This window comes from Panthera tigris, chromosome A1, assembly GCF_018350195.1.
Source record: "Panthera tigris isolate Pti1 chromosome A1, P.tigris_Pti1_mat1.1, whole genome shotgun sequence".
Taxonomy (NCBI): Eukaryota; Metazoa; Chordata; class Mammalia; order Carnivora; family Felidae; genus Panthera; species Panthera tigris.
The window spans coordinates 70,984,320-71,012,226 of record NC_056660.1 but is presented as its reverse complement, the minus strand read 5'-3'; the positions used below and the strand labels follow the sequence as shown (position 1 = coordinate 71,012,226).

At 42.8% G+C, this 27,907-nt stretch overlaps 1 protein-coding gene across 10 annotated transcripts in view; it reads left to right on the top strand.

Annotated features, from left to right (window-relative positions):
• The window catches only part of GGACT (gamma-glutamylamine cyclotransferase), a 47,503-nt gene that overhangs the window by 7,835 nt on the left and 11,761 nt on the right, over window positions 1-27,907 (top strand). Inside the window, exon 3 of one of the 10 annotated variants that reach the window (XR_006215194.1) lies at window positions 1,452-1,515. The exons of 8 other annotated variants lie outside the window; for them this stretch is intronic. The gene's annotated coding sequence lies outside the window, so the exon portion shown is untranslated. Of the gene's footprint in view, window positions 1-1,451; window positions 1,516-9,982; window positions 10,068-27,907 lie in introns of those variants that run through there. One more of the 10 variants, XM_042979752.1, reaches the window with a different exon arrangement.

Below are 27,907 nucleotides of genomic sequence, written 5' to 3'. Positions count from 1 at the left end.
GTTTGAGGAGATTGTGAGTAAAGCTGCTATAAATATTTGTACATAGGTTTTTATGTGGTCGAAATTTTTCATCTTTTTAGAGCAAATCCCCAGGAGCAAAATGGCTGGGTGATATGGTAAGTGTGTATTTAACTTTTGAAGAAACTGCTAAACTTTTCTAGAGTGGCTGCATCCCGACCATTTTGCATCTCAGCCACCTATGTGTGAGAGTTCCAGTTGCTCCATATTTTTGTCAGCACTTGATACTATCAGTTTTTTTTTTTTATTTGAGCCCACCTAATAGGTGTGTTGTTTTTTTTTTAATTATCTGATTTCAGATTTTTGAGCACGATAGACCATTATTTTTAATAATTAAATTTATTTTATATACTTGTTATAAAAATAATTATTTCTGGTTTTCTGGTGATATTCCATATTTAAATATGGTAAATATTCTCTATGGAAAATAATTAAAACCAGAATGTTATTTAGGTAGGAGACTTTCTTAAGTCTCACTAGTTGAATCATCATATTTGGCAAAGATTAACAGAATAGTGTCTGAATGCAGGATGCGTTTTGCAGTGATCCCCTCATTATATGCATCTTGTGTGTGTCTCATTCCTATTTTACAAATAGTAACTGATAGTGCCATGACTGCTTTTGCCATCAATTTTATGCTAGATTAGATTGTTCAGTGAATAGTAAGTTACATGAGACAACTGGATGTAAGTAAAGAGTAATTTCTTTGAATGCCTTTTAAATACAGTGAACACTGTTGTAGTTTAAAAATGGACTGCTCCTGGGGTGCCTGGGTGGTGTAGTCGCTTAAGCATCTGACTCTTGATCTCAGCTCAGGTCATGATCTCACAGTTTGTGAGTCTGAGCCCCACATCGGGCTCTGCGCTGATAGTGCAGAGCCTGCTTGGGATTCCATCTCTCCTTCTCTCTGTCCCTTCCCAACTTGTGCTCTCTCTCTCTCTCTCTCAAAATAAATAAATAAACTTAAAAATTTTTTAAATAAAAATGGACTGCTCCCATGTGTCTGAAGCAGTAGTGAAAACTTGCCTTTAAATACTTTTTTTTTTTAATTTAAGCATATTAAGCTCAAGGAAGAAAACCATTTGAAATTTGTGAAATAAAGATCATATGCCTCTTTTTGGATGACTTAGGGACCATAGTCACTGGTCTCTATTGCTTGAAAGTGTGCAGTTGCTTCCTAGATTAAAGTACCTAAATGTCACTGCTAATGTTGTCCCTCACTCCTTGAATTAGATGAAACTGTGGGAAGTCTCAGGGTGCACAGGTCATTGCTATGAGATGGCCCTATCAAGTCTCACCCATTAGCTGCCGTAGTTTGAGCTTCAGGTTGGTAGTATCATTTGAACAGTGGAAATTACTGTCATCTAGAATCTCCCTGTTTCACTTCTGAAAAGTTGCTTAGACTTGTTGACAGACCTTCCTTTGTAATGCAGGGGCATTAGAAAGAAGAACTGAGCCTGATGTGAAGAAAAAAGATGGAGGACAAGTTGCCAGATGGGCTTCGGGGGTTGTTGTGGTATGAAACCTAAAAGGCCAAGTATTAGGGAAATGTAGTTCAAAATGTATAGAAATGGGATGAGTTTCTGTAGCTAAGTCATTTTTGGTTTAAAACTAACGTACTGGTTGGATTGGAATTTGGATTGGAATAAATAAAAAATAATGAAGGATTAGTAAGGTTGTTACCTCCATTGGACCCAAGTCTTTATTTTGTTTAAAAAAAAAAATTATTATAGATGTTCTTTAAACTTTATTCCTGTTGACATTAATAAGGTCCTATAAATGTGCATATATATGGGGAAGTGGAGGAAGGGATAATAGATGGGTATTGGGGTCTTAAATTGGGGTTTTAGAATACCAGACTAATACACCTGCTGCCCCCTGGTGGCAGCGTATTAAATAGTGAAGTTCAGAGGTGAGGAATTCTGGAGAGCTGAGTTGGTTGTATAAGAGGATTATAGGGGGAATCAGGAGATGTTTTCTCTTTCCAGCTCTGTTCATAATTACTATCCATATGACCTTAGATAAATCATTTAGTTTGATTACCTTTTATTTTATAAGTTTCTTCCAGCTTTCACATCTTACAATTCTCTGATGGTAATAGCACATATTATGTACTAAAAGATGTGAAGTTCCACTTTTTCCATTAGCAGCTGAATCCTAACGTATCCTATATATTTATTTAAGAAAGCATACTCTAGAGTAACTCCTGAGGCACGATACAGATTCAGCTCTGGGCAGCAGACTGCATAGGCTATCTGTAGCACAGTCCATAATTAATCAGTGTGACAATCTTGCATTATTATGAAAGCTCACAAGTTACATCATTTAAAAAATAATTTTTATTGTGGTTAAAAAAATAACATAAACTTTACCATCTTAACCATTTTTAAGTATACAGTTCAGTAGTGTTAAGTATATTCAGTGTTGTACAACATACCTCCAAACTGTTACTTCTTGTAAAACTGAAACTGTGTACCCATTAGACAGCAACCCCCTACACTCCCCCTGCCCCTAGCAACTGCCATGCTACTCTCTGTCTCTATGAATTTGACTATTCTAGGTACCTCATGTAAGTGGAATCATACAGTATTTGTCTTTTTGTGACTCGTTTCTTTCATTTAGCATGATGTTCCTAAGGCGAATCCAAATTGTAGCACGTGACAGGATTTCTTTTCTTTAAGGCTGAATATTTGTATGTAGATACATTTTACTTCTCCATTCATCTATTGACAGACTCTTGGATTACTTCCACTTCTTTGCTATTGTGAATAATGCTGCAATGAACCAAGGATATGCTGCATTTTTAGTATACAGTGTTTACTAATGCAGAGAGGGTTTATACAATTTTTACATGCATAAAAGGTTAAATTTCATTATAAAAACACCATTCAACCATGCTAAATAACTAGGATATAGCTTTTTGTGTGGATGAGTAAGTTAAAAAAGGAATTAACATTTATCGAACATACAAACTATATGTCAGGCACTTTTGTATCTGTGATCCATTCTATTGTTTAGTGTTTACAGTAATTCTGTGATTTACCCTTCTCTTGGGAGGGGACTAATACTTATTAAAATCACTGTGTACCAGAATTTTTATATACGTTATCTCATATAATCTTCATACATTAACCCTGAGGTGTGCTTTAGTATCCCTCATGTAACTGAGGTTCAGAGAGATGAAACACCTTGAACAAGGTCACATAGCTAAAAGGTAGCAGAGTTTTACCTGAGTACAAAATGAAACATGTCTGTTTCAGATGTGTTCGACATATACCATACTTTCTCCTGCTTTCAGAAATAACACTATACATCTATGATCTGAAAGATGTTGGAACAATATCAAGATTACACTGCTATAATAATTTATAAATAGAAACACTTCTGTAGTGCCTTTCCATTAAATAACAGTCCTTGGGTTTTCCTTGCAGAGAAACAGCATTGATTCAGATGAATTCATCTGAAATGTATCAAGGCTTACCTCCTGGGGCATTTTGCAAAATAAACCTTCCTAGGACTTCCAAAAGAGTGGTTCTCTTGTGCCGGTCCCCCCATTTCTGAGGTTATCTTCCATGTGTTATTTTCCCCTTTTTCTTTCTCCCTTTCCTTTGATGTGGCAGATAGCTAGGACCGTTTTCACCACTTTCTGCTCCCACCTCTCTTGAACACTATGCTGCTTGGGTTTGGAGTTTTGATCTGCTCCTTGCGTAGTGTTTTTTCACAGGTAAAGGGTTATAAAATGTCCTTATAGGTGGTGGTTTTCTTGGAGAGTCCGTAAGCTCTTGGAAAGGCCCATTGCAACATGGGATTTTTTGACTAACAGAGATGTAGTGGTATATAGCATCCGAGCAGCCACTTAAGCTTCTCTAAGAGTTCCTGTGCACTTAGGATGACTTACATTGGGAATTTACAAACCTAGTGATAGGTGAGGCTCAGGAATGCTTCCAAGATTCATTCAAAGCCTTCGATAATTCCTGAAAGCAGGATGTTATGCAGTAAATAAAGAAAATGAGAGTGGCAGAAATTGTGGTCACCACCAAATGTTCAATGTCTCCTTCCTTAGTTCCTGATCTGCAGTTTTATTCTGAGTGACCATGTCCCTCAAGTTATGGTAAAAAACAGGAAGGAGAAATGTGTGAGACTTCTGCCAAGTTTTGCAAAGGAACCTGAGTCAGTGAGGTTGCTCCTGTTCCTCACCCTGCCCTTCATAGTTCCTACTACTTCGCATGAAGATATTATGGCCAGTGTAATGCCAGCCATCTTTTCTCCTAAGAGGACCTTAAGAATGGAAGCCATCTGTTAGCAGTGACACCAAGGAGCCTGGTGTGCTGGCTTACACAAATGGCCACAAATTCTTTCTATTCTCTTGTGTGTGCACCTGTGCAGGGCACCTTTGCAGCCCCTCCCATAAAGGGGAGAAGTCACCATCTCCACCCCTAAACCTAGCACGGGGAGTCCCAGGCTGAGTGGGGTGAGTAGACTGCCCTTTTAGAGGGTTATCTCAATGTGGGCTGTCAGAGCCTGAGCGGCAAGAGGAGAGTTTTATGTGCAGGGAAGATGGTTGTGACTGAAATTGGAAATTAGTTACATATGGAAGGATTGATCATGTAATTAACTGTACCAAAGATCATATGAGCCAGCTATGCCACTGTTGAAGGGAGTTGTCAGTACAGAAATGTCAAGAACTAGGATGAACCGTGTGGTGGTATGGATTGGGTCAGGTGTGTGAGTGTGAACTCATGGTTTTCAATACGTATGGATATAAGTGTGTGTGTGTGTGTGTGTGTGTATAGATAGATATAGATATATAGATATAGATATATGTGTACATAGTCTACTGAGGGAGCCTCTTGGGCAGATAACACCGCAAGAACAATAAGCACACCTCACACCCAGATCTTGGCTTCTAAATACCAACTAACAGCTGGAAACTAGGGCTCCTTGGAGAAATGGCTGGTTCCAGGCCTGGGGCAGAGAAAGTCCAAGATGAATGTGGAACATCTTGTGCCAGAAAGCAAGGAAATGCATTCTTAGGACTCAGTGACAGAAACAGTTCTGCCCACAAGGGAGGATTACACAGGGGAGATGATGTTTGAAGTGACCTGGGAACCTTGAAGGATGAGTAGGATTTTGCCAGGCAGCATGTTGAGGAAGGAAGAAGTTCCTTAGGGGCAATGGCAGCCTTATGAGCAAAGAGGGGGTCAGATTATACCTGCCACAGAGCAGTGTAAGGCATGGCCTAGATATGGCTGAAGAGAAAGATGCAGCTGGACACATTGTCCTGCGTGAGCCACATGCAGAAACTTAGGCTTGACCCTTTAGAATTTGTTGTCTAGAGCTGCATAACAAATTATCCTTAACATCAGTGGCTGCAGACAACATGCATTATCCCCCATTTTCTGCAGGTGAGAATCCGGGAGCTGCTTGGCTCGTGGCTCTAGCTCAGGGTCTTCAGCAGGCTGCAGACAGGGTGTGGGCTGGGGCTGTGGTCACCTCCCAGCTGACTGGAGGAGCATCTGAGCTCACTCATGTGACAGCCAGCAGGCCTTGGGGCCTTTCTGGCTGTCGGCAGAGACCTCAGCTCCTCTCCACATGGGTGTCTCCTTAGGGAGTCTCACAGCATGGCAGCTGGCTTCCCTGACAGCGAGGGGTCTGAGGGAAAGAGTGTACCAGAGAGCCCTCCAGACGGAAGGCACAGTCTATTTAAAACCTAATCTCAGAAGTAACATCCCATCACATCCTCTGTATTGTGTTCATTTGAATCAAGTCACTAAAGCTAGCCTTTGCACAAGGGGCACGAATCACACAGGGACACTGTCAGTAGGGGAGAGGATCATTAGGGTCATCTGAGGGGGCCCCTCAGATGCCCAGGCTGGGAAATGGGGAGGGGCACGGTCTTGCATGCAGTTGCAGGTGGGGGGGGGTGGTGAGGGCAAGCCTGGGGCAGTGAGACCATTTAGGAGGTGGCCATCCACGTGGGCAAGGAGAGGCCTTGTCATCAGTAGCTGGGAGCAGTTGAAGTGAGAAGAAAGAGGGCTTAGGTCACCAGGCGGTGCCGATGCCTCCCAGATTATGCGTGTGCACCCAGCCGCAGCAGGCATCATCTTCAGAAACTTGTGATGAGATGCCTGCTGTTTGAAAAAACACCAATGCTTTCTTATTACTTGCTGTTAAGCAGATTGGTTCATGGACTTCAGTGGGTGGAAACCAGCTTCTGCAGACAGGGCTTTGCAGGATCCCTTTGCTGCCAGGAAACAAGTGGGAGCTGCTGGGCCATTACCTCATTTTAAAGCACATGCTCAGGCTGTGGGAGCTCGGCTGTAATCCCTTCAGTTTTATCTCACACATGTTCTCCACCCACACTGTTATTTGGTAGTGAAATGACACATGAAGGTTGCTTGGGTTTGAGGGCAGGCTGAGGGCAGGCTGAACTGTACCAGGCTCTACGGTTCTAGCGGATCCCTCTTGGAGGTCAACGCTGTGATCTTTACTGAGGACATCTGAAGGATGGCTTCTCCTTCCTGACATCTCCCCTTTGTTTGAAGTTTGACCTGAACACCAACCAGTTACTTTAAAGAGTGATGTTTCCACAGAGATTTTGGATTTTGTATTTCAGGTGTGTCGTCAGCAAGCCAACGTAAACAAGATTACCTGCACATTGGGGAAGTAGATGTGCATAAGTAGTGGGCACAGGGTCATAGGATTGGGGAGGGGGAGGTAGACAGGCCATCACTTGTGAAACCCTGTATGTGGAGAAAAAGTATTTCAGGTTTACTTCACTCTAGTCTTTTCCTAGCATCATTATGTTCAAAGTTAAAAACAAGCATAGAGACCATCCATTAACCCCGAGTGATTCCTGGGAATGCAGCCATCTGGGAGAATGGTAAAGTCATGCTTCTGGAAGGTGTGAACTGGGACCCTGCTTCCCTCCCCCATGAAGGGCTGGCTGCCACCACCCTGGGGCACACCCAGCACAGAGCCTGTATAGCCCTGTACTGTGTTATGCTGCTGACACCAGGTGTTGAAAGTTAAAAATGGAATTTATTCCACATGTTTTAAAATGGTTATTCCTGTTGCTTAATACTTGCACTTAAGGCTGACCTTGAATCATAAGTGAGTGAAAACATGATGCTCTTAGAAAATTTGTATTCAGTAATAGTGTTTGGGAAACAGTCTCATAGTTACATAAAATGATGGAGCAATTGAAAGGGCTAATGTGTATTAAACTTGGAAAAGACCACCTTTTAGTTATCTTGAGATCTTTTTATATCATCTTTACTTTTATGTATTTTGTTTTCCTTTTTGTGTAACTTGGACACTTGAAGCATTTTATTTTTTAAAAGATACAGGTTTCTATACATGTGAAATCTTTAATATTTGGAAAATTTGTTTTTCTGGTTAATTGGAACTTTCCATATAGCTGAAGGTTAAGCAAAAATCTTTTCTAGAAAATCTTGTGAATCAGTGTTTTTATAGTGTACAAAAAATAATGAAGCCTCTTTAACCCAAAGGTTAGTAATTCTACAGTAGCATCAGCATAAAATTGAAGGACCTTATAGTAGGCAAGATATGGAAACAACCTAAGTGTCAACAGATGATAAAGTGTGTATAATATTCCATTACAAATGGAATTATATAGGGGCACCTGGGTGGCTCAGTCTGTTGAGTGTCCAACTTTGGCTCAGGTCATGATCTCACAGTCTGTGAGTTCGAGCCCCGCATCGGGCTCTGTGCTGACAGCTCAGAGCCTGGAGCCTGTTTCAGATTCTGGGTCTCCCTCTCTCTCTGACCCTCCTCCGTTCATGCTCTGTCTCTCTCTGTCTCAAAAATAAACGTTAAAAAAAAAAAAACAAATGGAATTATATATATATATATATATATAGATATATATAGATATATATAGATATATCTATATATATATAACATAATGGAATTTTATGTATGTACTATCATTCATATTATGTATAATATATTCATATCATATGTATATTATTCAACCATAAAAAAAAAAAGAAAATCCTGATATTTGCAACAACATGGATGAACCTAGGGATGTTATGCTAAGTGAAATAAGCCAAGCACAGAATGATCAATACTGTATAGTATCACTTATATGTGGACTCTGAAAGTGTTGAACTCATAGAAGCAGAGAGTAGAATGATGGTTGCCAAGGTCTGGGGGGAGAGGGGAATGGAAGGTGGTGGTCAGAGGACACAGAATTCCAGCCGTGATATCAATACACTCTAGGGAGCTAACGTGCAGCATGGTGACTATCATTATACTGTATCGTATTCTTAAAATTTGCTAAGAGACTAGATCATATTTTCACCACACACACACACACGCACACACGCACACACACACACACACACACACACACACACACGATAACTGAGGTGACAGATGTGGTAATTAGCTTGATGGTGGTAGTCATTTCACAATGAGTACATGTATCAAATCATCACATTGTACACCTTAAATATACACAATTTTAATTCGCCAATTATACTTCAGTAAAGCTGGGGGCAAAAACCCTGAAAGACCTTTCCCTTAAATGGGAAAGACTCACTGGGAAATAAATGGTTTCCCTAAAGATTAATCACTAGAGAGCTTTCAGAAATGTTGTATTTTATTATAAATACAGGTTCCTGTTCCCGACTTCAGACATGCTACATTAAACTCTCCAGGGAAGGGGCCCAGGAACAGATACGTTGAAACTTCCCATGTTTTGGGAGCTCAGCCGAGTCCACTTTGCAGACCCCAGACTCCTCTTGTCCATCCTCTGAAAGCAGGCCCAGTCCTGGGCTGCTGGCAGCCCCACCTTCCTACCTGGGGACCCAGGTCCCACCCATCTCCCCGCAGGGAAAGCCTCCCCTCCCACTCTCCTCCTGTCACTCTCAGGATGACCTTTGCCCTCCTCTCAGGGTCAGTTCACGTCCAAATCACAAGCAGAATTCCTCTGTCCCTTTCTGTTCTTCATTACCCTCTGTACCAGCACTTTCACTTGGTCACTCAACATATTGTATTCCAATAGTGTATTATTTGTGTATCTCTTTAAAGATTTTTTTTTAATTTAAGAGTTTTTTATTTAGGTGAAATTCACATAATATAAAATTCACTGTTTTTAAAGTGAAGAATTCAGGGACATTTCAGCACTATCATAACAATGTACGACCACCTCCGTGTAGTTCCAGAACATTTTCATCAACCTGAAAAGAAAACTCCTTATATGCTCGGCAGTCACTTCTCACTGCCCTCAGCCCCTGGCAACCACCAATCTGCTTTCCTGGTCTGTGGATTTGCCCATCCTGGTGTTCCATATCATGGAATCGAACAACGTGTGACCTCATGTCTGGCTTCCATCACTCAGGATGTTTTCCGGCTTCATCCACGTTGTTATCGTAGATCACATTATCATTTGAGTTGTTTGACAGGAGTTTGCTAGGGTGGCTGTAACAACATTTCACAGACTAGGGGCTTAAACAACAGAGAGCATGGAGGCTACAAGTTCAGATCAGGCTTGGTGTCTCCTGAGGGGTGTCTCCTGGGCTGGCAGACGGCCGCCTTCTCCTAGTGCACTCACATGGCCTTTCCTCTGTGCTCAAGTGTCCCTGGTGTCTGTGTGTCCAGTTTTCCCCTTTTTATAGGGACACCAGTCACACTGGATTAAGGCTCTGAAGACCTCATTTTAACTCAATGACCTGGTTAAAGCACTGTCTCCAAATAGGGTCACGTTCTGAGGTGCTGGGGGTTTAGGGTTTTAACATATGAATTTGGCTGCGGGTTGGGGCAGGTACAGATTCAGCCCATAACAGTCAGTAGATCTTGTTCACTACTTCGTTTTCATACCACTGTCCACTGTAGAGTTCTCTGAGCACATGCCCCACCTTTCTTCTGGACTTTGAGCTTGAGGGCATAGCTCACATTTGTGTCCTCACAGCCGGCCGGTGTCAGCCAGCCCTGGGTGGATGCCCAGTGCCACTGTCCAGACCCAGCGCAGCAAGTGGCCACTTCTCAGGCCCGTATCCTCTTTGCGTTCTCTATCCGCAGTAAGTACACAACACTGGTGTGTCTAGTGAACTAATGATCCTTGCAACTCCTGTTGTCAGAAGAGGCAGCTTTAAACGAAGTATCTGCTTGGAAACTGTTGTCATTTCTTTCTTTCTGATCAAAACAGGCAAAAGAAATTGGCTAATTGAGAATTCCCAGGACCAGGCAAAAATACTCATTAATTTTCTCCACACATTATGGGGAACAAGTTAAAATGTGTCACCTGTCCTTCAGAAATTTAGTAAGAGCGAAAATAACTGAAATGTAGGGCAGAATGTGACTGGGGCACTAAAATACAAGCAGAGAAGGCTTTGGGACAGATGCAGGGTCTGGGCTGAGATTTTAGGGCTGGGTTGGATTTGAGCAGGAAGGTGTAAGTGTGGTCCAGGTAGCAGTAAAAGGTTAGGATTCAGGGGACGCTAAGCTGGGGAGGGTTTTGGGGAGCAGCAGCAGGGCAGCAAGCTAGAGTTACAGGGTAGGGATGCAAACAGCTAGATGGGACACATGGTGTCTGGACCCCGAACCCTGTCAGGACACAGCCTGCAGCCCTTGAGCTTGGCCTCAGGAAGCTCGGTACGGCTCAGGGGTGAAGGCAGGGGCTAGAGCTCCTGAAAGGAGAGTAATGATCTGGATTGTAGCTGTTTGAAGGTGGGTAAGGGCAGAGGCTGTGGACAGGAGGGTGGCATGCGGCTGCTTTGAGGGGACAGACTTGGAATTGATGCCGGTCAAGGAGAGAGTTGGGAGAAGATCCACCTTGGAGAGGAAAACAGGGAGTCCAGTCTGAGTTAGACTGGATACTGGGGCTGGCACACAGGCAGTGTGCCTGTCCCAGTGGGCTCAGTGGGGGCTGAGGGAAGTGAGCTCATCAGGTGGAGGCCAGAGGGGAAGGTGGATCTCACATCCACACTGCCTGAGTCTGCGTGGGCTGCTGTGACAAAGCACCGCAGACTTAGACAGCAGAAGTCTCTTCCTCATGGTTCTGGAGGACGAAAGTCCAAGATCCAGGCGTGGTGGGGTTGGTTTCTCCTGAGGCCTCTGTCCTTGGTTTATGACTCATTTGTGATATGCAGGCAAGTTTGCGCTCATTTGCGGGCAGTGAGATGGTTATTTAAAGAGAATTTCCTGTTTATTTGACAAAGATCCAGATAATAATGTGAAGTAAATCCTGTTTACACCTTGATTTGTTTGCTGAAAATGTGTAGTAGTAAAAATGAAGTAACTGGAAAAAACAAAACACTTCTCCCTGTGTCCTCACTTGGTCTCTCCTCTGTGCCTGTACGTGTTGATGTCCAAATCTCTTCTTACAAGGACACCAGTCAGACTGGATTAGGGCCCCCCCTAACGACCTCATTTTAATTTAATCACCTCTTTAAAGGGCCTGTCTCCAAATACAGTCACATTCTGAGGTCCTAGAGACTAGGACTTCAACATATGAATTGGGGGGGGGGGGGCGCGCACAGTTCAGGCTGTAATAGCACATATGATTTATCCAAGTAAGGTTATGTAAACTACCCTTGCAATTCAAGATAACCATTTACTTCTGCTTTATTTTTCAGTGTGTCATGGGGCCAGGGCAGGGAATAGGAGCACTTTTTTCTAGGTAGTTAAGAGCCTGAACTCCAGAGTCAGACCAGCTGGATCCAGATCCCAGCTCTGCTACTTACTAGCTATTTGACTTTGGTCAAGTCAACACTTTTTACTTACACCCTCTGTCTCCACTTCTTCAGGGGTAAGATGGAAATAAAGTTGCCTACTTCATAGGTTTCTGTGATGATTAAATCAGTTCAGACATGTAAAGTGCTTAAAAGTATACCTGAATCTTTGTAAGTTCTGTGTTATGTGCCGGCCGTGATTATTATTCACACCAGATTTGGAGAGGATGGTGATTATGCAAGGAAGTGTTGCTTTTCTTCCAAAACTAAAGTGTATTTGTGAGAATAAAAATCAAGATGTCACCTCCCCTGAACTTAGTTGAATAGAACACCTAGAGTATTTGCTGTCAAGTGTGTGCAACTGGAGGACCACACGGGTGGTGGGCAGGGCTTGTCATTTTATGGAAAAGTTATTTTACAGTGCTTCTGTGTGCATCCAGTAACTCGAACATTATGGAAGAGCCAGTGAGGTGGGCAAGATGGAAGTTTCCTCCCTGTGAGGCTAAGTGAGGTCCCCCAGGGGCTGCCCCCAATCCAGTCCTTTTGAGTCCCACTATGTCACACAGCCCGGAAGAGGACCCCAGGCAGTAAGCCTGTTTCCAGTATTTTCTCAGAGCAGGGAGACTATGGAGAGTGATCTCTTGGGCAGAACTAATATTTTTCTATTTGTTTATTTTATTCAAAATAACACTGCTATGGTCTGAATGTTTGTGTGCCCCCCAAATTCATCTGTTGAAATCTAAACCTCCAATGTGATGCTATTTGGATGGATGTAGGGCTTTTTGGAGGTGATTCGGTTGTGAAAGTGGAGCCCCCTGATGGAATTAGTGTACTTACAAAGAGACCCCAGAGAACTCCCTTGGCCCTCCTGTCGTGTGAGACCTCAGTGAGAAGATGCCATCCTTGAGCCAGAACGCGGGCCCTCACCAGACACTGAATCTGCCAAGTGCCTTGATCTCGGACTTTTTAGCCTCCAGAACTGTGAGAAGCAAGTGTGTGTTGTTTATTAATCATTCAGTCCATGGTAGTTTTGTTACAGCAACCCAGAATGACTCCAATTGGTTGGGTACACACACACCTGAGGCTCTGTGCTGGGTGCTTTACCTGGGTTATCTTGGGGGATGCCTACCATACCTCTGTGAAGTGCTGCTGTGTGATTGGACAGAGAAGGAAAACTGAGGGCCACAGGTTTGGTCATTTGCCAGTGTCACTGCCCAGGCTTGTCTGGTCCCGAAGCCAGTCCCCCCACAGGGCAGCACTTCTGCCCTCTCAGGCCCGGGGTCAAGTATGAAAAGCACCTCTGGGCAGCAGCATAGCTAAGTTCTAAGGGAATATTTATTGCACAGATTTGCTTTTGTTTTGAAGGTAGCAAAAGGGAACCCACTTGGAGAATGCTTGGCCTTTAAAAATCACATTTTGAAATAGGTCCCATGTTTCAGGAGAGCCCTCATTGCTAACACAACCTCTAAAATGGGTCAGAAATGGAAGTAATGGAGCAAAAGGTGGGTCTTACGTCTCACTAACACTCAGGAATAAGCAACTCTCCTGGGCAGTTGGTAACTAATACGGAAATTTTGCTCATATGAGAAAATGAGAACCAAAAGGAAATATAAAACAAAGTTCAGGGAAGTTGAGATAATTAATGGTGAGCTCAAGGAAGTTTAGATCTAATGGTGAGTTAATAAGAAATGTAACTTGAAATACTGAAACAAAGTTTAAAATATTCCTCCAGGAATTTTAATGTTTACGAGACAGGTGAGTGCAGCCAAGAGCTTACCTATGGGTGCAGAGTCAAAAGTTAGGGAGAAAAGAGGTGTTTCTTGGGACTGGGTAGATGAGACAGTGTGTGAGTGGTGGGTGCTCTGGGGGCATGTGCATGTGATGAAATGATCCCCCACAATCACCAGCCCTGGAGGTGGGGGTGGGGGTACAGCATGTGCTGTCGGAGACATTCTGGACAGCAAAGATTTCTCCCACACGTACGTCAGTCTTTTTGGGTCACGTGCCCTAATGCTTTAGAGAAGAGCTGCACTGTATTTTTTAGGACACTGTGTCCCAGGAACACACACATACACACAGAACTCATACAAGAGTCTGGGAGAACAAAGATAGATTATGTGAAGAAATGGAACTATCTATAACAAAAAAACCCAGGCAAGTCACAGGCATCTAATGAGGGCAGGTGATGATGGCAGAGATATGGGTCCTTAACTGAGAGGATCACTAGGTGAAAATAGTAGAAACAGGCATTGTGCCTGAGGCCAAACCTGGTGCTCCACATCCTTATTAAATCTTCTTACGGGCCTGGCTGAGGAAGGGTTTTCACTCACCCAGGAAATGGGTAATCCTGGTGTCCTGGTGGGGCTAGAACTTGAACCCAGGGCAATTCCATCTTGTTTCCAGATGGAGACTTGAGTTAAGCTCCCCTGGGTAAAAGCTAAGAAACGAGAATGTAAAGAGACTTATCAGCGATCTTCATTGAAATTGAGGCAGAGGAATGGATAAATCAGTTTGGCAAAGATAAGGCCTAAAATTTATGGAATCCTAACATACTGCAAAAAAGCAAGTACAGGGGTGCCTGGCTGGCTCAATCAGTGGAGCATGCGACTCTTCATCTCGGGGTTCTGAGTTGTAGAGATTACTTAAAAATAAAAAAATCTTTAAAAAAAAAGCAAGTACAATCAGAGTGGATAAAGGGGACTTTGTACAAATACTGATGTTTGGCAGGCCTTTAAAAAATAAGTTGGCTTTATTGATTTATATGAGATGAAATTCACCTATTTAATATTTGAAGTTCAGTAATTTTTTTTCAGTTCAGTGAATTTTTACAAATGTATATACTCATGTGCTCCCCACTATAAGCAGATACAGAATATTTTCATGAACCCAGAAGGTTGCCTCATGCCCCTGTGCAGTCCATTTCCTCTATTCTCCCAGCCGGAGCAGCCACTGCTGTTTTCTGCCCCTCTGATTTGTGTTTTCCAAAATGTCAGTGGACACTCATCATATGGCATGTAGCCTTTTGCATCTGGCTTCTTTCACTTGGCATATACATTTGAGATTTATCTGTATTATTACATCTATACTCCTCAAATTGTCTATGCATTCTCAGGTTGATGGACATTTGGGTTATTTCCAGCTGTTGCCTACTATGAATAGAACTGCTGTAGACATTCATATATAGGTCTTCATGCAGGATATGAAATTATTCATCTTGAGTATATTCCCAAGAGTGAGATTGCTAGGTTGTATGATAAACATATCTTTAATTTTTTAAGATTGTTTTCCAAAGTTGCTGCACTCTTTTCCAAAAGCAACGTATAGTTTCAGTTGCCCTACATCTTTGTCAACACTTGGTATCAGTAGTCTTTTCAATTTTACCCATTCTATGATAGTATCTTACTATAGTTTTTATTTGCATTTCTCTAATGATTAATGACATTAAGCATCTTTTCATGTGCTTATGAGATTCATATGTCAGGAGAGCGTTTAAATCTTTTGCCCAGTTTTAATTGGGCTGTTTTTCTTCTTCCTGATTTTTAAGAGTTCTCTGTATATTCTGGATATAAGTAATTTATCAAATATATCCAGGCATACCTTGTTTTATTGCACATCACTTCATTGCACTTTGCAGATAATTAGGTGTTTTTTTGTTTTTTGTGTGGTTTTTTGTTTTTACAAATTGAATGTTCGTGGCAACCCTGTTCCAAGCAAGTCTACAGTTGCTATTTTTCCAATAGCAGTTGCTCACTTCATGTCTCTGTGTCACATTTTGGTAATTATTGCAATATTTTAATCTTTTCTATTAATATTAAACAGCTGAATCTTGAACAATGGAGGGGGCTAGGGACACCAGCCCCCCTACAAATAGCCCAAAGTATGCATGTAACTTGGACTCCCCAAAAACTTAACTACTAATAGCTTACTGTTGACCAGAAGACTTATTGATAACAAACAGGTGATTAACACATATTTTATATATTATATGTATTACATAACTGTATTCTTGCGACAAAGTAAGCTAAAGAAAAAATGTTATTAAGAAAATCATAAAGAAGAGAAAAAGCATTTACAGTACTGTATTTCTCAAAAAGAATTCAATTATAAATGGACCCACAGAGTTCAAACCTGTGTTCAAGGGAGAACTGTATTTGTTATCTGTGATCAGTGGTTACAACTTGCTGAAAGCTCAGGCGGTTAGCATTTTTTTAGTAATAAAGAATTTTTTAAATTAACGTGTACAGTTTTTTAGACATAATGCTGTTGCACACTTAATATAAAGCATAGTGTAAACATAACTTTTATATGCACTGGAAAACCAGAAAATTCATTTGACTTGCTTTATTGCAATGTTTGCTATATTGCAGTTATCTGGAACCATACCCGCAGTATCTCCAAGGTCTATCTGTGTGTGTTTTGGAGATGTTTTTCCCAGTCTGAGTTTGCCCTTCCATTTAATCATCAGAGCCTTTTGAGAGCAGGTTTTGATTCTGATGAAGTCCATCTTATCCATGTTCTCTGTTTATTTGTACTTTTTGTGTCCTATCAAAAGCTTTTCTTCTAGAATTGTTACTCTTACAGTTTGCACACATTTTAAGTATATGGAATGAGATGAGTTCTTTTTTTTTTTTTTTAATATGGATATCCTGTTTTCCAGTACCTTTTGTTTTAAAGACTGTCCGTTCTTGAATTACCTTGGTACCTTTATCTACTTCTAGACTCTCTATTCTGTTCAACTGATTTTTTTAACCAGTTATTTTTATTGAGATAGAATTCACATACCATAAAATTCACCATATCAAAGTGCATATAATTCAGTGGTTTTTAGTATATTAACAAGGTTGTACAACCATCACTACTGTCTAATTCTATAACATTCCCATTACTACAGAAAGAAATTCCATTGATATTTTTTCCAGCTTTGTTGATATAATTGGCATATAAGTTTAAGCATACAGTGTGTTGATCTGATACATTTATTTGTTTTAATGTTTATTATTGAGATAGAGAGCATGCATGCATACATGCGAGTAAGGGGAGGGGTAAAGAGAGGGGGAGACAGATCTGAAGCAGGCTCTGAGCTGACAGTAGAGAGCCCCATGTGGGGCTTGAACTTACGAACCATGAGATCATGACCTGAGCCGAAGCTGAACAACTGACTGAGCCACCCTGGTGCCCCAATCTGATACATTTATATATTGCAATATGATTACCACCATAGTACCAGCTTACATCTCTATCATGTCACATGTTGTTAATTTCTTTTTTTTTAAGTTTTACTTATTTTTACATGTTTATTTATTTTGAGAGGAAGCGCACACGAGGAGGGGGAGAAGCAGAGAGAGGAGAGAGAGAGAATCCCAAGCAGGCTCCACACTGTCAGCACAGAGCCCTATGTGGGGCTCGATCTCACAAACTGCAAGATCATGACCTGAGCCTAATTCAAGAGTCAGACACTTAACCGACTAAGCCACCCAGGCTAATTTTTATTTAAGTAATCTCTAACCCATGAGGGGCTCAAACCCATGACCCCGAGATCAAGAGTTGCATGCTCTACTGACTGAGCCAGCCAAGCATCCCTATTATTTCTTTTTTGTGGTGACATTTAAGATCTCTCCTGTCAAATATATAATATAGTACTGTTAACTGTATTCACAGTGCTGTGCATTAGATCCCAAGAATGTATTCATCTTCTAACTGGAAGTTTGTACCCTTTGATCAACATCTCCCCATTTCACCCAGCCCCAGCACCTGGTAATTGCCATTCTACTCTGTTTCTACAAGTTTGGCTTTCTGTCTTTCTCTGACGTTCATTTAATATGCCCTCAAGGTTGATCCATGTTGTTGCATACAGCAGGGTTTCCTTCTTTTTCATGGATGAGTAGTATTCCATATGTTACATGCACATACAATCTTTTTTATCCATTCATCTGTTGACAGACATTTAGGTTGTTTCTGTATCTTGGCTGTTGCAATTAGTGCGGTGACATGGGAGTGCAGATATCTCTTTGTATATATACCTGTGAGTGGGATTACTGGATCATATAGTAGTTCTGTTTTTAATTTTTCTGTGACCTCATATGATCTACCATACTGTTTTCCATAGCAGCTGTACCAATTTACATTCCCACCAACAGTGCAGAAGGGTTGCCTTTTTTCTAGCCCTTGCCAACCTTTGTTACCTCATCTTTTTGGTGATAGTCATTCTGACAGGTATGAGGGGATACCTCATTGTAGTTTTTTTCTAATGTTTATTTATTTAGAGAGAGCACATGAGCTGGGAAGGGGCAGAGAGAGAGAGAGAGAAAATCCCAAGCAGGCTCCATACTGTCAATGTAGAGCACAAGAGTCAGATGCTTAACCAACTGAGCCACCCAGGTGCCCCTCTCACTGTGGTTTTTATTTGCATTTTCCTGATGTTGAGCACCTTTTTATGTACCTATTGGCCCTTTGTATGTCTTTGGGAAAATGTCTATTCAGTTCCTCTGCCCCTTTTTTAATCAGATTGTTTGTTTTTGTTGTTGTTGTTGTTACTGAGTTGTAGGCGTTTTTTTTTTTTTTTTAATATATTTTGGATATTAACCCTTTATCAGATATATGGTTTGCAAGTATTGTGTCCCATTCCATAGGTTGCCTTTTCATTGCTAATTGTTTCTTTTGCTGTAGAGAACCTTTTTAGTTTGATGTAGTCTCACAGATTTTTGTTTTTGTTGCTTTTGCTTTTGGTGTCATATCTGAAAAATTGTTGACAAGACCAATGTCCAGGAGCTTTTCCCCTGTATTTTCTTGTGAGAATTTAAGTTTCGGGTCTTAATTTAATCTCTAATCCATTTCAAGTTAATTTTTGAAGTGGTGTAAGGTAAGTATTCAATTGTATTTTTCTGCATGTGGCTGTTCAGTTTTCCTGACTCTATTTATTGAAGAGACTGTCCTTTTCCCGTTTTGTATTCTTGGTTCCATGTATAATATTAGTTGACTGTATATGCTGGGGTTTATTTCTGGACTGTCAATTCTGTTCCATTGTCAATGTGTCTATGTTTATGCCAGTACCATACTGTTTTAATTACTGTAGCTTTGTAGTACAGTTTTAAATCATGAAGTGTGATGTCTCCAGCTTTGTTTTACTTTCTCAGGACTGCTTTGTCTATTTAGGGTCTTTTGTGGTCCTGTACAAGTTTTAGGATTGTCTTTTATATTTCTGTGAAAAATGACATTGAGATTTTGATAGAGATTGCATTGAACCTATATATAGCTTTGGGTAATATGGACATTTTAACAATATTAATTCTTCCAATCCATGAATATGGACTATCTTCCCATTTGTTCATGTCTTCAATTATTTTTAATCAAAGTCTTACAGTTTTCAGTGCACTGATCCCTCACCTCCTTGGTTGAATTTATTCCTAGGAATTTTATTCTTTTTGGTGCTTTTGTGACTGGGATTGTTTCCTTAGTTCTTTTTCAGATATTTTGTCATTATTGTATAGAATACAATTGATTTCTTGGTGTTGATTTTGTATTCTGCAGCTTAACTAAATTTGTTAATTAGCTCTAACAGTTTTTTGGAAGACTCTCTAGAATTTTCTATATACAAGAATGTATAGTTTTCATACAAAGATAGTTTTACTTCTTCCTTTCCAGCATAGATGCCTTTTATGTCTTCATCTAGCCTGACTGCTCTGGCCAGGACTTCTAGTAGTATGTTGAGTAAGACTGGTGAGAGTGGGCATCCTTGTCTTTTTCCTAATCTTAGAGGAAAAGCTTTAAGGTTTTCACTATTATGTTGTCAGCTGTGGGTTTGTCATATATAAACTTTATTATGATGAGGTATGTTCCTTCTGTACCTAGTTTGTTGAGAGTTTCTATCGTGAAAGGATGTTGTGCTTTTGTCAAATGCTTTTTCTGCATCTATCAAGATGATCGTATGATTTTATCTTTCATTCTATTAATGTCATATTTGTCATATTTGTTGACTTGTGTGTGTTGAACCATCTTTGCATCCAGGGATAAATCCCACTTGATTATGGTATATGATCCTTTTAATGTGCTGTTGAGTTTGGTTTGCTAATATTTTGTTAAGAATTTTTGCATCTGTACTCATCCGGATTATGAGTCTGTAGTCTTCTTGTGGTGTTGTTATTTGGCTTTGGTATCAGGTTAATGCTGGACTTGTAAAATAAGTTTGGGAGTATTCCCATCTCTTCAAGTTTCTGGCTGAGTTTGAGAAGGATTGGCATTAAGGTGGAATTCAGTGAAACCATGTGGTCCTGGGCTTTTCTTTGTTGGGAGGTTTTTTGATCACTGACTTGGTGTCCTTCCTTGTTAATAGTCCGTTCATATATTTTGTTTCTCCACCGATCTATCTTAATAAGTTGTATGTTTCTAGGAATCTATCAGTTTTTTGTAGTTGTCCAATTTGTTGGCAGATAATTATTCATAGGGGTCTCCTGTGGTCCTATGTATTCCTGTGGTGTCAACTGTAATGCCTCCTCTTTTTATTCTGATTTTATGTACTTGAGTCTTCTCTCTTTTTTTCTTAGTCTAGCTAAAGTTTTGTCAATTTTATCTTAAACAGCTCTTAGTTTGATGTTTTCTATTTTTCTGGCCTCTATTTATTTCTGCCCTGATCTTTGTTATTCCTTCCTTCTGCAAACTTTAGGCTTAATTTATTCTTCTTTTCCTCCTTCCTGGAAGTCTGTCCTCTACTCTGTTACTATATGTGTTTTAAAAATGTAAAATGCAATTTTATGAAAATATAACACATCAGAAAAGTGTGGAAATCATATAGCATGATAGGAATCATAATAGTAACACACCGTGTAAACAGCACCCAAATCAAGTGTGCTCATGTCTTTCCTTGGCAGTAACCACTGCCTGACATCTAGCAGCAGAGGTCAGTCTGGCTATTATTCATGTTCTTATAAATACAGTCATACGGTATGTGCTGTTTCTGCCTGACTTCTGTCACTCAGCATTGCTTGTGAGATTCATCCATGTTGTTACATGTAGTTGTCCATTCGTTCTCACTGCTGTGGAGTTTTCCACAGTATACCACACTTTATTAGCCTGTTTTAATTACTGTTGAGGGACATTTGGGTAGTATCTGCATTTGAGTTATTATAAATAGTGCTGATCAGAATATGTCAAGCAGTCTTCCACTGGGGTTGCACTAGATAATTTTTTAAAACACAAATCTTACCATGTCACCTCTCAGGCTTAATACCCTTAGTTACCCCATCACATAGGGCTGAGAGTTAGGTCTCTAGTGACCCGGACCCAGCCTCCCTTCTCTGTCTCTTCCCCTATAGTCCTGGCCTCACACTCATGCCCTGACCCCCAGGCATGCCCAGGCTGTCCTCCTGCTCAAACCACCCATTTGTCCCCTAGCCATCCCCTGACTTGTGTCCACCTCTTTCCTGTTTCTCTTCAAAGACTCTGCTGTTCAGATAGTCATTCTCCTTTGGGACCTGTGATGCCCTGCTTCCCCAGGCATGTCTCATTGGCCTCCCCACAGTGTGTCTTATAATCATCTTTTAATGTAAATCTCAGGTGTTTAGTACCTGGGAAAGAGGTAAGTCCACCTGGTCTGCATTGGTCTTGCTCTCACTATGAGACAGGGACCTGCTCTCTAAAGAACTGTCTTTATTCCAAGATTGGAACAGTAGGAGGGAGAGAGAAATTCCTTAACTTAAAAATAGTTGAAATCTTTGTTATAGTGATAGAATGCCAAATTTGCATGAATTTTGAAGGATCAGCTCCTTTGGGCAACTGTGGCCTGGTGGTGTCCTTCCCTCCTTGGGAAGCTGGGGGATGATGCAGAGAGAGGCGGCTCTTTCTGGAGCTCCCCTTCCTCGCCCTCCCCTGCTGCCTCTGCACCATGTCACACTGGACAGCAGAGCCCAGGGGTCCTGGCTGTGGGCACCCACTCAAAGGACTGGTAGAGAGTTGCACAGCTACTTTAAGTAGGGGGCTTCAAGTGGGACTGTCTTTAACCTTTAGTTTGTAGTTTGTGAAGCATCACCTCGGGGCGGGGGGGGGGGGACGGATTGCTTTGTCATTTGGGGGAAACTCCTGAGATACCAGATGACATCTGTTACTACCAGCTCTGGCTGGAGTGGGGAGACAACCGTCCTCCTGCTGACCACAGGCTGGTTGGTCCCAGGATAGAGGAGGGTGGAGAGGAGAGACACCTTATTTTCTTCTCTTTGTGTTTATACATACAACATGGCTTTTTGTTTGTTTTTCAGTAGGAAAGTCTTTTGGGCAAGGAAAATGACAAAGCTCCTATAAACAAAAAACTAAAATCCTTGGGCTATTTGATTAGGAAAATGTTTGAGCAAACCCATGGTAGCTTCCCTGAGTACTTTTGTTTATCATGATTGAAAGAACATTTATAAACCTAAAAAAATATATCCAGTAATGGAAAAACAAAGCTATTGTTCTGTTGTTTTGAAATAAGTTTGGAAAAGTGTTTAAACTAAATATAGCAGTATCTGTTCTTTGATAACCACAAAATAGTAACAACAGAGTTTTACATTCTAACTGGATTTTGCTCTTCCCAGGAACAGACTCTATGTTGGCTTTTAAGTGGTTTTTAAAAGCCAAGTTAGACCAGATTGGCTTTTTAGTAATATTTTGAGTCCTGGGATCCATCCGCGAACACTAGCGAGGCCAAAGTGTCATGGACCCTGAGGAAGAATGGTGTGTTCAGCCTCAACGCTACTGACTTCTGTCAGCTGGTCCTAGTGATAATGTAGCTTTTAACGTGGGATTGAAAAAAACATTGGTGGGGATTTCGTACATGAAAGGATTGGATTCAGTTCAGTGCATTCAGTTCCCTTGAAACCCAACACATTTTTCTAGTAGTTTTGGACCCAAAGAGTTCTGGCTGCCATCAGCAAACAGTGACCAGCTGCGTGTTTAGGCCCCACAGGAATGTGAGTAAATGGATCCACTTTACGTGAAGTATTTAAAAGTATGTTCAGTAACATAGCCTTCATTTCCTCCCCACTTCTTTCTTATAATTCAGTTTTTGCTGCCCTCTCAACTGTTTTAATTGAGTTGAACTGAGGGAATGAGAAAAGCACGGGAAGGATTTGAATGCTTTGGGGACAGGTAATTAATCAAAACCCGCATTAGACTTAATATTCTGTGCTTTTCTTTTTAAGAAAGCTTATTTCTTTTTAAGAACTGTTTAAAAACGGAGATCCGTGTGTCACATGTGCACCGGGGGCGGTCCTCCTGGTGCTCCAGCAGGCAGTTACCTTCCCTCTAGGTCTGCATTCCTCCCCCTCGCCTACCTGACTTCCTGTGGGTAGCCAGCACTTTTGCAGAGAATTTAGACAGGATTTAACAATATTCTCAGCAAAGGTAATTCTGAAGGTAGATCTGTTTGTTACCGGAAGAATTAGGTCCTGAATTCCAGAGCCCACTGGGAACGAAGTTCGGCTCATTGCTGATTCACTGTGGGCTGGCAGTGCCAACTGGCAGGGGAGCATGGGGCCGGGAGCACTGGACACACCAGTGGGTGGGAGCCACGTGTGCTGGTGGTTTCCAAGTGATGCTCAGGGCCACTTTGGTGGTCTAGGTCGTGCTCTGGAGCTTTGCAGTTGTATCTGCTGGTCATCTTCCAGAGTCCTTTCGCTAATTCAGTTCTGTCCCATGTCATTCAGAGAGGCCTGTGATCTGCCCCCTGTGGATCCCGGGTCCCAGGGCAGCCGAGCCCAGGGTGCCCACACCCCCCACTGCCACCCGCTGTGGCCTTGCCTCATGTGGCTGGGTGAAACAGGCCCCTCTGACAGTCAGCAGGGGCTTGGCTTTGACCTCTGATTTCCCAGCTCTCTGTCCAGTGCTCCTTCTGGGAGGCTTGTTTCTGTAAAGCCATGAAATACTATATTAAGTAGAGGGAGTGAGGGCTCAGACCTAGCCAGGAACCCTCACCTGCATTCGTAGCAAGTTTATTCACTTTTGGGTAGGCCTGACTTCTAAAGCGTTATCTTAGAGTTGTTTAAACAGGTGTATGTTCTCTTCTTTCTAGAATAGTTTGTTAGCACACTACCTAAAAAAGCATGGCTTTGTATGACATTTTGTAATAGTTCTGTGTTGCTTCTGACTCACATGTAAGTTGCACTTCCAAGCTTCCCATTCTCACCTAGGAAAGCAGATCAGTTGAATAAAAACCATTTTGTTACTACAGACTTAAAATGTTTCTGAAAAAAACTTTCAGTAGTACACTAAAGGATAGTCCTTCCCCTTCTCTCTGCTGCTTGTGGGCCTGAGTTGTCATGGAGGAAAAACAAAGACCTTTGGGGGGATACGAGATGCAAGTTACCTGCCTCTAACCAGACCCACTGGCCCCTTTGCCCTGCCCTGTAGACAGACACTGGGTTGGGACACGGTGCAGATTCTTGGCTCTTTCTCTTGACCCGAGGGCTTGTGCCAGGCGGCATGAACATACCTTGAGCAGCTGCCAGCATGTCGGGGAAGAGCTCCACTCTTCTCTAGCAGGCTTGCAGATATACTCTAACAGGCAGATCATTTGCTGTGTTTCTTAGTAGCCAAGTGTGGGAACCTCCGCTCAGTCAGCAACAGTGGACGGGCCCTGGGTGGGCAAGGATAGCTGGTGGGGCCTGAGTCTGAATCCCAGCAGCTGATTCACTGCTCCCTCAGCCCCAGCTCCTAGGGCTGCTTCACCTTCCGGGAAGAAGTCTTCCGGCCTTGTACTGCATGTTGGGTTCCAGAAAGTGACTAAGGGAGGCCACCACAAATCCTAAATAAAAGACAGGAAGTGTTTGCTGTTGACTGGGGATTGTGGAACATGTTGAACTCAGGTAAGAATATAAACTGATAATCATATAGACTGAGAGGCTGGCAAACTGTGTTCCTTCTGTGATCTCATTTCATCTTTTTCTTTACTTCAGTTTTCTTTGAGATATAATGTATACACAAGAAAATTTACACATTAAGTATGTAGGTGGATGATTCTGACAAACATATACCTGCCTTCCTACATTCAAAGCAAGTTCTGCTTGGAATGGAGTTTTGCTTCTCCCAGCTGACCTGGTCATAGACATACCATGTTACTTGTGCCCACTGAGTCTCACAGAGTCCCATGCTCCTGTCCCCGAGACTGTGCTCCTGGGGCACCAAGAATGCTGTGTGCCAGTGGGGCTGCGTGGATCTTCTCTGTTCGCTAGCGCTCCCTCAGACTTAAGTTCAAAGATAAAATTATTAGGAATTCCAGGATGGTGGCAGCCTCTGAGTGCTGATTCCATGGTGCCTGGCACCCCGCAGGTCTCCGTAGACACCTGTGGCTGCCTTCTGGGTGAGGATATCAAGGGAGTCCGGTATGGAGCGGTGGCCCAAGCCACCAGCTGCCTGGGCCCTCTGGAGGCCAGAGGCAGTGAGAGAAATGCCTCCTCCCAGAGTTGGGCGAGAGCCTTCGGAGGGCAGGACAGGTGAAGGCAGACACAGCTGCTGTGTCGGCTATAACTGGGCACCTTGTGTAAGTCACTCTGCCTCGGTTTCCCCATCTGTAAAATGGGGAGAAGCTAGAGAGTAAGGAGCTCTCCCATTGAATGTTAACTTGAGAATGTAAAATGAAGCATTTAGCACAGGGCCAGGCACGGAGTAAATGCTGTGAACTCTTGATGGCCAGCATTATTCATACTGTCCCCTCTGAGCCACAGGTGGGCTCTTTGTGAGGACTCTCAGCACCTTCTTCTGGGCATCTCACCGGCTGATGGTACCCAGTGCTCTTCCCACCACCTCCAGCTGGCGGGGCCAGGCCTTTCCAGACCTTTCTGTGCCTCCGGCCAGGAGGCAGCAGCACTGCCACCCTGGCCGTGCCTGGTGTTTGTGGCTGTGGCCCTGGCAGCCCTGGCCGGGCCACTGTCCAGCCTGTTTCCAGAGAGGCCTTTCCCTGACTTGGCATTTGGGGACTTTACAGCTGTTCTTCCCAGACTTTTGAGTGGGCCCAAGGATGTGAGGGCATGGTCACGTCCCCCTCGTTGGTCACTCTGTGTTTAAAGATGGTAAAATAATTGCCTTAAAAGTGGTATGGCATTCAAAATTTTATTTGTAAAAATGTCTGGTATGGCCAAAGAGTGAAAACGCATGGAATGGTTGCTGAGGCAGCATTCAGAGGAACCCGTGTGGCATCAGGGACCATAAAGCGCCTGTTTGTTTCATGGACCCATGAAGGGTCAGAGTTGGAGGGGACAGCTGTGAGTGGAGACCCTCGCTTCTTGATTTCAAAGGCACCGCTGTTTCACCGGCGCTGCTCGGTTAATGTAAGAAAGGTGTTTTGCCATCAACGTTTCCGGGGTATTCGGTGGGGTTGGCGCGGGGTCGGCCGGGCAGGAAGCCCTTGTCGTTGCTGGAAAGAAACTAGCAAGCAGGAGAGTGACAGCATCAAAGCACCCACAGGATGCGGCCGGAGCCCTCCCTGGCGCGTCGCCCACGAGCCACTCAGAGGGGAGAGTGACGTGACCTTCCAGCGCTTGGTGCTCCAGGCCGAGCCCCAGCTTAAAGTTCAAGGCATTTTGTTTTTTCACCTGTTTCCTACAGTTCTGAGAAACTTCTAAAGAATTAATGTGTAACTGTATCAGACACTCAGGGGTTTTCTCAAGGGAAAATAATGTTACAGTCGGGGGAGAAGCAGCCACTTGACTGAGATGCCAGAGTTTTCTATAAAATAAAAACCCTCCTTAGAGCAGGCGCGCACAGCACATGCGCTTCTTACCGAGATCCGGCCACACTTGGTGACACCTGCTAAGGGCAGCTGGTGGCCACGGAAGGACTAGGGTGGCAGCTGGCTTTGCTGAAGTGGGTCCTCATTTGTGACAGGGTGGCCGGGGTCTGCGGGAGCCAATGCTGAAGCGGCTTCATACGGCAGGAGAAGGGGGAGAAGATGGGAGAAGACAGGCCCGACAACCGCATACTTCTCTGGGGCAGGCATTTCTGGAAACAGTGCAGTGCCAAGAGGCAGGGCCGGCTCCTAGGCGCTGAGTTTTGTGCCACCCAAATCCCGCCACTTCACCCACCTTCTCGAACCCTCTTAATTTGACACCAGCCAGTGAACAGTGTTAGCGGCTTGATGAATTATCCAAGAAAACATACAGATTTACTAACGTTTCCCCATTTCATTACATTTTAATCCATGCGGGATGAATATTTTATGGAGGTGCCTTTACTTAAAGGTTGTTTTCATGTTAGAAGCTGGTGCCCATTGAAGTCCCTTTGCCGGTAAGTTTGAGAACAGTTCACCGTCAGCCCTTTGCTTCACCTGGTACGTGTGTTTCTAAATGTGGTCTCAGCCTTTGCGATAGCTGCCGTTTGTAAACTAGCACAATAAACTCTTACTGCAACCCTGCCTTTTACACTCTTACCACCAGGTGGCTAAGAAAAAAATTAAGCAGGAAAAATCCAACAATTATGGGAATGATTCATAATCACTTTCAATTTCTGCTTCAGCGATGAAATACGAAACTATAGATGGGCTGTGTTTGAAGACTGAAAACTGCTGAGCAAGGGGCAGGCGTTTCCAGCAGCGCCAGGCCAGATGGGCACTTCCACGGGTGGTTTCGTGTTCTGAAATATTGACAATGCTAAAGCAACCAAAATTTGCTGAAGTAGAAGTTTCTGTGCCTGTCCCACCTCCCTACTGACCCCTCACTGTCCACGTCATTCCCAACCAGTTGGTTTGGGACAGGGGTTCAGTTTTGGGCTCCTTGACTCCCAAGTGGAGAGTCCTGAGACCTTAGTGCAGCAGTGGCCTCCCACTCAGTCCTGTATACGCTGGTAATGTTGGCAGAGATGGTGCTTCAGGTCATTTAGAATCGGCTCCTGCCACACTGAATAATGTTAGCATCTCGTGTGTCTCTCTCGTTGATATTGTAGGATAATCCATGTGTGGTGGATGGTGACATAACAGGGTTGAAAAACACTTTTAGACATCCTCTCATAGACCCCATCTGTTAGCGGAAGGACAGCATAACAAACCGTGACCCCCCCCCCCCGCCCCAGTCCCTGCCATGGCTCTGTGGCATTTAAAGAGGATGGCTGATCTTATCCCACAAATATGAAACCCCACCAGTGTGCCTGCCTGTGGTGCTCAGCCTCCCCTGTGCATTCCAGTTGGCCCTTCAATTCTCTAATTTATTAACTTTGACAAGTAACCTCTTGGT